The sequence below is a fragment of the Amphibalanus amphitrite genome, unplaced genomic scaffold (genome assembly GCF_019059575.1).
Source record: "Amphibalanus amphitrite isolate SeventyFive unplaced genomic scaffold, NRLGWU_Aamphi_draft 000481F_arrow, whole genome shotgun sequence".
NCBI lineage: Eukaryota > Metazoa > Arthropoda > Thecostraca > Balanomorpha > Balanidae > Amphibalanus > Amphibalanus amphitrite.
The window spans coordinates 144,477-159,528 of record NW_024881975.1 but is presented as its reverse complement, the minus strand read 5'-3'; the positions used below and the strand labels follow the sequence as shown (position 1 = coordinate 159,528).

The 15,052-nt window shown below is 55.1% G+C and overlaps 1 protein-coding gene across 3 annotated transcripts in view; it reads left to right on the top strand.

The window, feature by feature from the left end:
* The window catches only part of LOC122392322 (transcriptional enhancer factor TEF-1-like), a 64,837-nt gene that overhangs the window by 34,113 nt on the left and 15,672 nt on the right, over positions 1-15,052 (top strand). The window lies entirely within an intron of this gene.

The following is a 15,052-nucleotide window of genomic DNA, read 5'->3' as shown; positions in this document are numbered from 1 at the left end:
CTGTTCGTAAAACTGGTGCAGCATCGTGATCTTCGTCCAAATGACTCGCTTCACGAATAGGACCCCCCAATTCCCAGTGCTCTGGAGCCGCCCCTGGTAAAGTTATGAACTTGAAATTTTCAGGGAATGTGCCCAATTTAGTTTTAGGAAAAGTCAGAAAATTTCAGCATCGTAGCTTCAGCGGTTTCGGAGATATTCCCGAAAAACCTGAGGGGTGGATGAAAACAACCCCCCCTGCCACTAATAGGGTTAAGGCGCTACATCGGTGGCTCTGGGGGCCCCACACCGGCGCCTCAATGGGCCACACACCTATGCATCTCAAGGCTCTATAGGTGCATCAGAAGGACCCACACCGACACCTCTGAGGGCCCCACACCAGTATCTCTGAGCTCTGAAGGCCCCACACCGGTGACTCTGAGGACTCACCGGCGCCTGAGAGCACCATGTTGATGTTTAACGGCTTCAAAGGCCACTGAAGGCACCACACAAGCTCTCACTGAGCTCTTATGCCCCATACCGGCGTCCCTGAGGGTCCACATCTGTCGGGCACCCATCGGCGACTCTGAAGGTCCCACACTGAGATGCTGTCGACTCCGAGGGCCCCACCTCCGTCTCAGAGCATCATGCGGTCTCTAAGAACCACACAGGGCTTCTGAAGGCGCCTGGCAAGCTCTATCGCTTTAGCTCTGATAAGTCTCATGCCGACCTCTGCATATAAGAGTCCAACGCCGGGGCTTAGGTGATAAGGGCGCCTACATGCGAAAGAGAGTTGATAATTGATATGAATTCATAGGAAAAGGGGCGCCCGCCTGTGTGCAAGAGAAGGGCGCCTGCCAGGGTCGTCGCCATGGATTTTTGACGGGGGGGACATATCGGCAGACTTAAAACCCAAAAGTAGGTATTGTCGCCGCACTCTTAGCCCAATACACTATCTGTGTTAAAGGTCGTACAAGCCGGTTTTTGCACATCTGAAGTCCGATTCAATTTGACACAATTGGGGGCAAAGCCGCTGCTCTTCTTTTAGGGTGTACCAATTGTTGACGCATGCCACCAATCTGAATCTGATACATAATGCATTCATGCCCGTGTAGGCAAGGGCGCACACAAGGGGGGGCACACGGGCCCGTGCCCCCCCATTCGAGTTGGGGGGCCCAGCTCGAAGGAATAGGGGCCCATTTGAGGCGGCCTTCGGCCGCCTCAAATGGGCCTCTAACTAATCCTTAGACCACCGAAGCCCGTGTACAAAGGGCCCTCAAATGGCCTTAAAGAGCCCTCAGATGGTCTCAAAAGGCCCTCAGATGGTCTCGAAGGGCCCTCAGATGACCTCAAAGGGCCCTCAGTTAGCGTCATAGGGCCCTCATCTGGTATCAAAGGGCCCTCAGATGCCTCGAAGGGCCCCATATGGCCTTAAGGGGCCCTCAGATGACCTCAAAGGGCTCTCAGATGGCCTTCAAGGGCCCTCAGATGGCCTTCAAGGGCCCTCAGATGGCCTCAAAGGGCCCTCAGCTAACGTCAAACGGACGTCAGAAGGCCTTAAAGGGTGTCAAAGGTCCCTGAGCTGGCGTCAGAGGGCCATGCCCTTGCGTCAAACGGCTCTCCGAAGTCCCTAAAGGGTCCTTAGCTGGTGTCAGAGGGGCAGGGCCCCAGCTGGTGCCAGATGGCCCTCAGCTGGCGCCAAATGGCCATCAGAAGGCCCCCAAACGGTCCTCAGCTGGAGTCCAGCGGTCCTCAGTTGGCGTCAAGCGGCCCTCAAAAAGCCTCAAGGGGCATTTAGAAAGCCTCAAGGGGCCCTCAGAAGGCCTTAAAGAGCGTCAAAGGGCCTTGAGCTAGCGTCAGAGGGCCCCCCAGCTGATGTCAGAGGGCCCTGAGCTAGCGTCAAACTTAAAGGGCCCTTAGCTGGTGTCAGAGGGCCCCAGTTGGTGTCAGAGGGTCATCCATTGGCGTCTAATGGCCATCAGAAGGCCCAAAAACGGTCCTCAGCTGGCGTCCAACGGTCCTCAGCTGGCGTCCAACGGTCCTCAGCTGACGTCGAGGCCCTCAAAAGGCCTTAAAGGCCCCTCGACTGCTCAAAGGGCCCTTAGAAGGCCTCAATGGGAACTCAAGAGACGTTAAACGACCCTCAAAAGGCTTGAAAGGGCCCTCTGCTGATGGCAAAGGGCTCGCACCTGAGTCAATAAGAGCCTTGTCAAAAACGGACCTGAGAAACCTTGCCGCCCCTGGTTATCTGCGGGACTCCTACAGTTACCTGAGTGGCCCCCCTTTACTGAGGGTTCCTGGTTTTTGATGGGGTCCCTGGTTACTTGAAGCCATCTGAGGGCCCTTTAAGGCCATCTGAGAGCCCTTTGAGGTCATCTGAGGGCCCCTTAAGGCCTGGTTACCAGAGGGGCCCATGGTCACCTGGTGGGCCCCTGATCAATTGAAAACCCCTGGTCATCTGAAACGCCCCTGATTACCTAAAGGGTCCCTGATCACTTGGATTCAGTGACATAGCAAGGGAGCGAGGGGGTACGTGCCCGTTCTCGGGTTTAGGGTTTCTTCGAAACCGAGGGACCCTGCGGCGCCAGTTGGTAGCAGAGGGTTCGCGCTGGCCGCACTTCAACTCGGAAGGACACCACAGGGCTTGTGGGGGCACGTTATTGGCTCCTATGTAGCCACAATTATCTTCATAAAAGCCCAATGCCGGTTTCTGAGAGACCTCGCCGGCCGCTCAGGGCCCTAGTAACGGCCAACGAGGGATTGGCTGCTATGGCTCCACATCCGTCTGTGATAGACACACGGCCCACACCAGTGTTTCTGAAGGCACCCACAACGGCAACTGCGAGGCCCCTCGCGCCACCTCCAAGGGACCCCCACCAGCGCATCTTAAGGGCCTACATCGGCGGCTCTGAGAGTCCCCACACCGGCGCCTCTGAGGGCCACGTACCAGTGACTCTGAGGGCCTCTTACCAGCCTCTGAGTGTCCTTGCCAGCCTATGAAGGGCCACTTTCCACTTGCAGGCCATTTTGCAGGGCCACACACATGCCAATGATGGCCCCACCAGTGTCTCTAAGCCCTAAGACCCCGCAACGGCGCCTGTGAGGACCCAACACCAGCGCATCTGACGGCCTTTCACTGGCACCTCTGAGCGCGCCACACACCGGTGACTCTGAGGAGCTCGCTCGCTTCGCTCGCTCGTAAAATACCATGTACATTAGGCATTAGTGTACATTAGGCACACTCCTCGGGCATAAATGCTACTTTTACTTGCCAATTTTCCACATTTTCTCATGCAAAGACCGTTTTAAAGAGAGCCGTCTGCCAGTGAGACTGGACCCACCGTGCCTCCCTCCTCCCATCGAAAGGTCCTGGATACATCCTTGCCTGAGCTGACCCCGGGCCCCCGGGTGACTCATGGGCCCGGGGTCAGGTGACCAGCAGGTGACCCCCTCTTGGGCGAAATTCTGGGTACGTGTCCAACATGCATCGTACATAGTCCTGTTGATTTGATTCGTTGGTTAAACATTAAATATACAGGGTGATTTTTTTTAACTGTTAAAAAGTAAACGTCAATGGTGGTCCCTAAATCGAAAAATCGCGTGCAAAAAAGCAATGCACGTGATAGATAAATCTGGGACATTTTGTATGGTGTCATCATTTGTCCCTTTTAACCGACGGCCTCGGCCCCAATGGAGCCTGAAAATGTCCCACCAATCGGGCACGCATGGTCCGCTACCGTTCAGTAAGGAATGACACAAAACGATGATTTTGAAGCACTGAGGCAGTTCGAAGCATACGATGATCAAGGAGATACCTCAGAAAGACGTTAAATAACGCATGAACAAGCTTGTAGTCATAAATAGCCTTCAAACGGTCCATCTGGTGTATGTGCAGCTTTTGAAGGATCAGTCTTCAGGGAGAAAGAAAAACAGCGAATCAGACACCACCAGGGCCGCCAGTATCAAAATCCTCGACCTGCCCTCCCTAAACTTCTAGTTTTTGGACCCAGCTATGGCAGATATAACAAGAAAACAGTGGAAATATCTGGCAGAGCTGAAAATGGGCGATAGGAGCCTTTTCAGTCCGCCTAATGAGTATGGGAGTCCATAGTGCTGTTCAACACGTGCTCAGGCGGGCTGATTCGTGTCGGTGAGAGAGGGGGTAACTTCAAGCACAAGTAAAATACACGATGGACGTTCCTTCACATCGTGTCTGCATGAAATCAAAATGTCCCAGAATGCTCGTCATCTTGGCATATGATTTTGCCAGATATATTTGCATTTTAACCCCACTAGACTTCATTACTTTTTAACAAGTAAAAAAAAAATCACTCTGTAAGTTTTAAGCTGGATCTCTAGTCTGTGATCCCGCATTGTACCAGATATAATGACATGTCATGTCGATGTGCCTAAAAAAATATGCGAATATACGTGAAAAAGGAGTGCTGCTCCCGCTCCTACACATCCGGGCCAAACAGTGACCGGCCCCTGCTTCTAGCCACCCGGGGCCGGTCGGCCGGCCGGCAGTCAGTCGCTGCCCGGGACTGATTTCTGAGGGACTTGCAAAAATGTTTGTTAGTGAAATGTTTTACGTAATAAATTAGATGATTAGGTATATGTACCGGTTCTGAGTCGCATTTGAGAAGAAAAAAAAACATGCTAGCGTAAAAATATAAATGTCTTGAAAATTAAGCTGGTACCGAAATAATTGTTTTACCATGGATTGACAAAAGCTCAAGCTTCAAACCAACCGAAATATAACCCCGTGGGCCGTATTTTTTTTTGGGGGGGCCCTCTGGCATGGGGGGCCCAGTTCGAAGGTCGTGCCCCCTCCATTCAAAAATCCTGTGTGCGCGCCTGCGTGTAGGAGGAGGGGAGATATTACAGCCACAATCTCTCTTTTTGACTGCTGTAGGAATCGGCGGCGCGAAGCGTCGCGAAAAATGGCAAAAACATTTGTCAAAATACAGCCCCAAAAACACAGACTTTGCAAGCCTTGTAGCATGTAAGAGGTCAGAACACCTAAGGTCGGGTCACCGAGTCAAGCAGCCTCTAAGTTTTGTGGTCCTGCATCAACCGTGCAGCTTGTTTCCTTGAAGTTGGAAATTTAGTGTAAGTCTGCACAACTGCGGGGTTGAATCCGGAGACGGTCGGAGTTGACTATTCTGCAAATAGTCATTTTGAAGCATCCTCGGGTGTTTATTTTGGGGGATTTGCCCCTCGGATTCCTCAACCGGGGGGACGCGTCACCTTGTCCCTCCGTTTTCGACGCCCATGGCGCCTGCGATGCCCATACGGCCGCCTGTGATGCTCATAGGGGTGTCTGATTGCAAAAGACGTTGCATATGATGCCTACTGGGGTGTCGACATGCAATTGAGGGGCGACTATCAATGCCATAGCGGCTCCTCCGTACGAAAGACGGGCGTCTGCATGCCAAAGAGGAGCGGCTCTGAGGCAGTAAGGGCACCTACATGCAATAGAGGGGCGCCTCCGAGGCCTACATATATGGGCGTCCACATGCAATAGAGGGGCGCCTATCAATGCCATAGGGGTGCATTCATACGAAACAGGGGCGCCGGCATGGCAAAGAGAGGCGCCTCCAATGTCAATAAAAGAGTGGCGCCTAAGACAAGGGCACATTTTATGCAACAAGGGGCGCCTGTTGGTCATATAAGGATGTCTCTGATGATGACTATAGGGTGCTTATATGCCAAAGAGGGGCGCCTACGGAGCTAGGGGCGCCTGGGAAACGATAAAGAAATTTGTATAAGGGTTTTCAGGGGTCATGCGCCGTTTACGACAAATAGATTCTAAGAAAAAAAATCGGAGAGGGGAATAACTTTTAAAATAGTGCGGACTTTCCGCGCTGTTCGCTTAAGCGGTTACGCCCCTGGCCCCTGGGTACATCTGCCCGATCTCAGAAGCTAGATTTGGAGGTCATAGTTGAAAGCAGTATGATGAAAAAGTTGGAGTCCCCTGAAAATAGGAGGCCCCCTGAAAAAGGAGGCCCCTCAACAGGGTGGCCCACCCACTTTTCATGACGTTCCTACGCCCGTGCCAGTGAGTGTCGAGTCTAGCCTTGAATGAGTCGCCTGAAGGCCCACCAACTACAGTCGATGGCAGCGAGTTCCAATCGTTCACGACTTTCACGTCGAACGCATTTCGTCGGGCTCTGGAGGTGGCTTTGGAATTGGAGAGCTTCTATGTGTGCCCACGGGTCCGGGACGTCGTTGCTGGTGTGAAGAACCGTCGAACGCGTCGTCGACTCCCCCGTGGGAGCACTTGGTAAACCGTTATCATATCGCCGCGGCGACGACGGTAGTAGAGAGACGGCGGGTTGAGCGACTGGAGCCCCGCCTCGTAGGGGAGTTCGCGGAGGCTGGCGACGAGCTTTGTGGCTATCCTTTGGAATCACGGCGCCAGAACGACGGTGCGCCAGCGACACTTCCTGAGGTCATGCTGGAAACTTCTGCTCTTTTAGCTCACGAACCACGCTCGTTGTTTCACAATTCGTTGACGTTGCTGAGATGTCACGAAACGCCGCAATCTCATGAAGGTGGGCGATGATGTGTCAAAGTTTCCGTGGTTTCACAGCCTGGCGCTGCGGGTCGGTACCGCCTGCGCCCGTCCCGGCTGTGTCTCTCAACATAGGTGGCCATTCGGCACCGGCCGGCCCATCGCCCGCTCCGAGACCCGGGTGCGCGGCGGCACCGTGTGCTCACGACGTGTGCCTGCCGAGCCGCCCTGTGTGCCGGCTGACCAGAGCGGGCGCCGCTGCCCGTACCGGGCCGTCACTGCGTCAGCGTTTAGTGTGGGACGCAGAGGAGCCGGCTGGCAGCCTCCGTCTGGTCTCCGTCCGCGGCCGTGGGAGGAAGGCGGCGCCGTCTCCAACTTCCCGGGGATGTCTCGCCGCTTCCCCCACCCGGCGGACTGTGTAGCTGGTCGGACGGGGCCGCCCGCTCTGTGTGCCCAGAGTACTGTCACCGTCCCTGGCCGTGAGGGGCAGTTCTGCACCTACAGATCATGGCTTCGGCGCATTACACACAGGCAGCAGGCAAATAATTCAGGCAGGTACCCGCAGTGTTTGTGCTTCCTAATTTGAGTCATTTGTTTTCGCCTTGTTCCTAAATCGTTCCGTGGCGTAACGGCCGCGTATTCGTCATTCAGCGTGAGTTATGGATGTTGTCAACTGGTTTCCATTACGGAGGCCGAATTCGCACCGCGCGATAACCGTGCATGGATCTCGATCAAAGGCCGTAGCATGTCCACCATAAATGCGCCACATTCGTCAGCCCGAGCCCGGATGCTTTGTTGGTGAGCCCTCCTTTCTGTGTAGTGTCATCATTTGGATTGGAGCCGACACGCCAGTATTTTCCTCCGGTCGTTTGTGGTATACGTACGACAGAAAATCATGCAACCGCCTAATGTGCTGCACGGGTTTGCCGGGGCAAAGAACACCTGTGATGTTGGATGACCATAAAATGTGAAACATTGCGCCGCGGCACTGATCCGACTCGTCGGCACTGTGTGCTGGTAAAGCTCCCCGTAACGCTGCCTCCTCATTTGTATCGTTCCGATAATGCTGTATCTGACATTGAACCGTGTCCAATAGCCCATCTCGGCCCTTTGATGTGACGGGGCTTAGCGAGGCACACAGCATTAGCCGGGGCGCGGCAAGCGGCCCTTGTTGATGACCCGCTGAAAAATAGCACCCAGTACTAAGTAAACGTCACGGGCCAGGTTACGAATTAATGCGTGAATGGAGACAAGAATAAAAGTTACCCTTACTCTATGGAATCAGCTATTATGGGCAGAGCAGCCAAGACCCGCACATCCCGAGTGTAGCGTCACATCTCAGTCTCCATTGCGTCGTGCTGTCTCTAACCAAAAAGCAAATGCGCTCAACTCAAACTGGAACAGTAGGTTGCCATCAGCCAAACTCGATGTAGGCGCCCGAGGCACGCTGCTGTTTCACTTTCGGGCGCAGCCAACTGCTTGCTCTCCGGAACCGCCGTTGTGTGGTGCTCGCCCTCTGGCGTTGGCAGTCTTCAATGATGCGCATCGCTACATGAATGCATGCCTGATTTCTAATGCTTAACTACGGCGGTGGTTCGCTAAGTTGTGCCTCATCCATTTTCATGCCCGCCTTGCATGCCGCAGCTCTGTGCCAGCCGCGCAGCTCAGGGAGCCGCTTCCTCCCCGCTGATAACGAGAGACGACGGAGAAACGCTCATCTACGCCGCCGCTATAAGGGTCAAAAGGTGGGCCCGACGTTCAGATGCAGGCGGAGCGAACCGATCAACAAGCGTCCTTCAGCTCTAGTCAAGTCTAGTCTGGAAACTGTGTGTAGCTGTAAATTTAAATTGGCTCCCAATGGCACCGTCATCTGGCGGACCCCATTGGTCCTCATTGGTCTTTATACAATAAATTGTCCGAGACATAGCGGGTAGATAAGGGACGACATAACGACGGCAGCATCATTAACTTGGGCCGGATAGCCGGCTGATCGTTTCCCTTTCCTCCTTCTGTTCGCGCCCTAGGCACTTGCTTCCACGTCGAGCTGCTTGCTTCTGGGGCCGGTCGGCGGCCGTTGGCCTTTGGTTTCTTCTGTATAGTGTCTCCGAACGGCCAAAGTATGATACACGAGACTGCCATGAACTGCGCTCACCCGGCTCAAACATTGATATTGAATAAACATCGGTACCTACATGAGTTTAGGGCTCGATGTAAATATTGGTCTGCTGCTATATTTAAGGGTGAATAAAGCTACTTTGCACAACTAGGTCTCCCAGCCAAGACATGTCGATCAATCACGGTTCTCGTGACATGTACCTAGTTTATCCTGGCAATCTGCACTGTTTGAAGCATTCAGTCTGAAAGTTACGTGATAACGGGTTGTGCGAAGTGGCGCCTCCAAGCCACCCCTTTGCCCTGCGGTGCCGTCCCGTCCCACCTGTGTGTGCGCCCGGGGCGCGGGCGTCGGGCGCCCCGAGCCGGCGGTGGACGTCAGTTGTGATGCAAATGAAGCCGCGGCTGGGACGCGCGCCGCCGCGCCGCCGGGTTCAGGGGCGGCCGGCCGCTGCACTGGCTCGGTAGCGCGCTCCGTTGCACTGTGGGCGCCGCCCGTGTGGGACCGCCGCCGGCCTTGGACGGGTCACAGCGCGGCCGGCGGACGGCGCGGTTCCAAGTTCCGCCGGCGGTTCCCAGCTCCCCTCACCCGGCCCAGCTCGGACCGACCCGCTCCACCCTAACCGGCCCAGCTCGGACCGACCCGCTCCACCCTAACCGGCCCCAGCTCGGCGCTAAGCCGACCTTAGCCCGGAACTAACCTGCCCCATCTTGGAGAACCCGGTCACAGCTCGGTCGTCGGTCTGTTGAGTGTCCCTCAAAGTGTCCCCACTCCACGGCACGGAGTGCCCCCCCTTTCGGTGTGTCCCGCCCCCGGGTGGGGGTGGGCCGCGGCCCCCAGCGCGAATGTCGGCGCCCAGCCACGCGCTGTCGTCTCATCACGAAGGCCGCCAACCTGCTCGCTCGGATACTATCAGCACCAGAGTTACGGCCGGCGTGGCGTCGGGCGCAAGCTTTTTGTCGGGTCGCGTGGACGGCTTTACGGCGGCAGGGGAGGGATGGCGGTCTCCCGTTTCGTCCGGGGCGAAGGAGGTGGTCCCCGCTCTCCGTGCGACCCCCTCGAGCCGGTTCCACCCAACCCCTCCTCATCGGTGATCACAGATCGCTCTTCCATTTGCAGTGCGATTTAACCGCAGGAGAAATGATGCAGCAGCGTTTGCGAACAGAGGCAGCTCTCACGCTACTTGGGTGATCAATGGCCTTGCATGTGGGCAAGGCGTGCGCGTTTAAACTCCGACGAAGGCGCTGATGATGTTTGAGCGAGAAGCTACGACAGACTGTCGTCCGGCGGCGATTGGCCAATTTGGACGGCGACATTTGCGACTGCGGACATTACCAGCCGCTGATTTGAGGCAAAGTTGGCCGCGCGGCTCATCTCTTTCAGCCGCCCCTGCCTTTGTTCGTGTCGTCCAACTTGTCTCCGTCGTCAGTGACATTTGACAGATTACAAATTGACTAGTTATGATTCTCTAAGTAGCCAGAGTGCTTCGTTTAAAATGCACAACTTCTGAAGGATGAAATAACACGGTCGACATAATCGTATCATTAGAGTGTCTCACGTGGGCAATTTGTTATCTTTAAAATGTCAATCTCATTAGCATATAGAGTAGGCTGAGGGCGCGCGGCCGCCGAGAGGCGAAGGGCCCGCCGCGAGAGCTCTGGCCGCGCCGCGTCACGGGCTGTCGGCGGTGACTCCGACGCGTGTTCCCGGCCAGAGGTCGGTGCCGAGTCGGCCGAGCTCGGAGCTCGCTGCCCGGGCGGCGGGTCTCGTCCCATCAGCCCGGCCCCGGGGCGCCGGCGGCCGTCCCCGGCGCAGCCGTTGACCCTGCTGGTGGCCCGGGTCGGCCGGCCGACAAAAACACGGGACTCCCGCGGCCGGCGCAGTGTTTGCGCGCCGCGGCCGCCTGTTTGCCCCTCTGCCGGCCGGCAAACGGCCTCCAGACGCGCTCGTTACGGCGGACTGGCTCTCGGTGCCGGCCCGGACGGACACCGGACAGGGAGCCGGCGTCAGGTGCCGGGACGCAAGGACGGACGGATACGGCACCGAGTCAGGTGCCCAGCCAGAGACGGACGGTAGTCACTAGTCAATTACGGAAACTCGTGATACCGATACCAAACAAATATAGTACCAACAGGAACCGTGGGAAAATACCGAAACCGAACCGATTTGGTAATATCAGGGAAATGCCAAAATTTTTACCAAATTCACAGCCTCTTTTACATAAGCAAGGATTCACAATACCAACAAAATACCAAATGTGTTAGCCTCAAAATACCAAATACCAAGTTGGTATCGGTTTGGTATCGGTATCCCAAAAAGTTGGCATCCGATTGACATCTCTAGTAGTGACCCACTGATCTCGGATCAGGGACGGACGGCAGGCAAGCCGGTGTCAAATGCTCGGATCCATCCGGCTGGCAGCGATGCCGGCGGCAGCCGAGGGATCAGCACCCGCCGACTGGCGTGCTTCCCGCAGGCAGCGCTGGCTGCCTCCAGCAGGCCGCCGAACCCCCGCTCGCTGACGGCGGCTGGGCGGTGCCGGACGTACTCGGCAGGCCACTGGACCGGTGCCGGACAGCCTCGGCAGGCCGCCGGGCTACCTCGTAATGGGTGCCCTCTCGGGCCCGTGATATCACTTGTTTACCCGTCGCGAGTGGCCGATGGACGCCCAGCGTAAACAGGCGCGGCCGGCGGCACACGGGCCTCACCGCCGGCGCGGGAGGCAGCACGCCACTTTTAGTCCCGAGCCGGTTGTGTCCGGACGGTCCTCCGTCATATTGGGCAACGGTAGGGGGCAGACTGCCAAATTATTTGACGGCGTATATTAGCCTTCATTACTGGCCGGCTTACCTATACTGTAAGAAGCGTGTACGAGTTCTCATTACAACTTGTTGAGGAAGGGGAGTGGCGTCATTACTTGATTGGTTCGGTCTGGATACCTGGAGATTGTGTATGGGCTGCACAGCGCTGTTCGCTGCACATCAGGTCACAGACGTACCTCCGGGTCATTACCCTTCCCCTGAGTCGGCGACCGTGCCGCGGGATCCCTCCCCTGACCATCCTGCGCCCCTCCCTGTCCCCTTGCGGTGTCACGCCGGCAGCTGCAGGCACACCGCCGTCTTTATAAACCGGGCGTTTTTGTCGGTGTCGGCTTTCCTGCTGCCATTAGCGCTAATCCTTCCGTTAGTGTCGCTGCCGTCTGTGGGAAATGCCGCGGCTCTGACTGACGGTCGCCGTGTACCGCACGCCGCGGAGGTGCCAAGGGACGCCCTGCACCCACGCCGCGGAGGTGCTAAGCTGAGCGGGCGCCGGCGTCCCCGAAACTGAGGCCCCAGTGTGTCCATGATGCCGCGTTATCGCCGAAGCCGGCGCGTTAGTGTGTGGATGATGGCACGCTGAGACCGGCTCGCCTGTCGTCGGTCCCCGGACGCCGAGCGGCGCGCTTCTAATTGCACCTTTATTTAGCTCTAACGGCTGCCGGCGAGGGACGGTCGGCCACGGCCGGCTCCGTTACCCGCGCACCTCCGAGGCCGGGTCGCCATTAAATCATTACGGAGCCAGCCTGCCTGGTCCGGCTACCAGCCGCACGCACCTGGCTAACAGCCCGGCTAATTGCCGTAATTGATTACTTGTCGCCTTAATGGTGCGCGGACTGCGGATGGACAGAGTGGGATCGCGCCAGGCCGGTTCATTCCAATCCGGCCGTGGGAGCGATGGTGTAGTTCGGCGCACGTCCCGGTGTGTGTCTGTGCGGGTGATTGTGATGCACACTGGGCACTGGGCATTGACGGCGTCGGCCGACACCGGCCCCGGGTCGGATCGCGAGCCGCGTCCTGCCGCACTCCGTGCGACTGACCCGGCGACGGCTCGGCGTCTCTGTTCTCGCCCGTCTGCCGGTGGCCGGCGGTCGGCTGCGGCCCGACCGGCGGCGCTCGGTGCGCTCCGATAACAGACGACCCCGCCGGCACCGTCTCCGCCCGGTCTAGCAGCTGACATCAGCGGCCTCCCGAGCCGCCGGACACCTGAGAGGGTGACCGCAGGTCAGGGCTGGCGGGCGCCGCTCGTCCCTCGACAGTCAGCCGGTCGGCCAGACTGGCGTTATTGATACCGTCCGCCGTCAGACTCTGTGCCCCCGGCCAGCTGCCGCCGGCGCGCTCCAAATGTAGGTACTGAAGCCACGGCGGAGTGGGACCCGTCCTTCGCGAGGCTGCCGATGGAAGTCCTGGCCAACACCGTCCTCATTGACCTTAGGGGCACGGATTCTGCCAGAAGACAGAATGGGAAATTAATTGGAAATTTGGTGCCGTGAGGCGCTACGACCAGTCGATTCAGGTTTTAGGGAATATTTGCATCCGGCTTAGGACAAAGCTGGCTGACTTGTCAACAATGCGATCGCCGCGTTTCTGCGAATCAAGTAGCACACTCGCTGCTGATTCGGTTGATAATTGGCATTGTGTCTGTGTGTTGACGACGTAAAGGTTGGCACATTGTCTGTATTTGGACATATTCCTGACAACCATGTGTCTATTTTTCATCACCAGTCCACTGTTTGCTTCAGTCGCGTCTTCCACCTGATGCCGACCTCTTGTTCACATACGTGTCCCATAATTTGCTGGACTCGCTTGTGGAAATGCTCTGTACCTATAATGGCGACATCATGGGTTCATAGGTTTGCCCTTAATATTTATCTCTGAGCTCACTGTTGATCATGTTCATTTTGTTGCTGTCGTTGCTCGGTGCGAGCGACTTTAGCGAGTGTCATTTGAGCGAACGTCATTTGAGCGAACCATTTTCAGCGAATGGCAATTCAGCTATTATCAAGTTCAGCGATTATCAAATATAGCGATTATCAATTTTAGCGAAAGCTATGTTTCAGCGACATCTATTTCGTCGACTACAATTTGAGCGACTGCCAGTTCAGCGAAACACTTCATCGTCCTGTAACGTTCTTTTTGCGAGCGTATACGCGCGAATGTTTTTGGAATTTCTCATGGTTATCCGGAACTGGATGGCGAATGTCACGTCCAAAGACCTCAGACATTGAGCTCCAAATGTAATGCTACATTTCTAAACAATTCCAACGGTTCAATTTCACCTCCTGCTCTTTATAGAATTTAACAAATAGAATAGTTATATTATATGAATACTGCATGGGGTAGCGGGCAACAGTAAAAATTATTGCCCGATGTGACGTCACTGTAGCCCGAGGATGAAGACCGAAACATGCTTTATTGCCCGAGGCGTAGCCGAGGGCAATAATGCTTGTTGAGGTCTTCACCCGAGGGCTACAGTGCGTCACAGAGGGCAATAATTTTTACTTATTGCCCGCTACCTCATGCAGTATTCATTTTATTACATGGCCCACCTCGTCTTGTGTTACCTATTCGTAGTGACTTTATTCATTGTCGTTTAGCTGTATGACAAAACGTGTTAGCATAATAACACACAATTTGTTTAAATCTCAATGATGAATGTATTTCATGGCATCACACATTTCTCATCACATCACATCAAACACTTTCTGCTGGAGCCTGCCATTGGCGAGGAGTAGTTTTGCGTGTAAATATTCAGTTTTTCTCTGTCTCCTCCGCTTATCGCCTCCTTGTGGTCAACTGATCCTCGCCCATCCTTCTTAGACAAGTGCATTGCGACCTGGAAAGCCTCTGTAGGTACTCAAAGGAAAACTTCCTACTTCACTTGCTTTTCCTAGTTGATTGATGATGAACTGTTTGATTCCGTACTTCAGTGAGTGTAGACTTTTCGTTTTATATCTTTATCCATCTTTGCGCTTGACAGTAAGGAAAAACTCCTTAGCAGTGTCGTCGAGAGTAGCATTAGTGTACTGTAGGTCTTCCAGCGTTAGACCTTTAGCTGTTAAAAATTCCTGGAATATGTCTCCCGACGATTCTATCACTCTTTGCGTACCTTCAGCCCTGCGTGAAAAAGGAGTTCATCTAATTCACTTGGTTCAAATAAGTGAAAACGAGACAGCTCTGTCATAACTGCACGTATAGGTACGTATGATCCTTCAGCAATGACGTCCACCAACTGAATGAGGTGAAGAACCTATGCCTAAACCATGGATCCTTGCCCCTAAACCCTAAATTTCGAAATTCCTAATGTTTTTTAAAGCACGCGCAAAATACTGTTGCCCGTTGTCATGGTATCATTAACAAAAATACGTCATCCTTCAAAAGAAAATTAAACGTGAAAATTACCGGTCAACAGTCAAAATTATTACACACGCAGTTAACATACGAGCCATGTAATAATAAGTTTTGTCCAGACGGTACCTACTCATAGGCGGCGGAACGAAGGGGGGTACCGGGGCACCGTGCCCCCCCCCCTTGATTTTGGCATTTTAACATTAGCCCTATGGGCGTTGCATGGAGAGAATGAGACCAAAAGTCGGCGGTGCCCCCCTTAATTGAAGGTGTTCCGCCGCT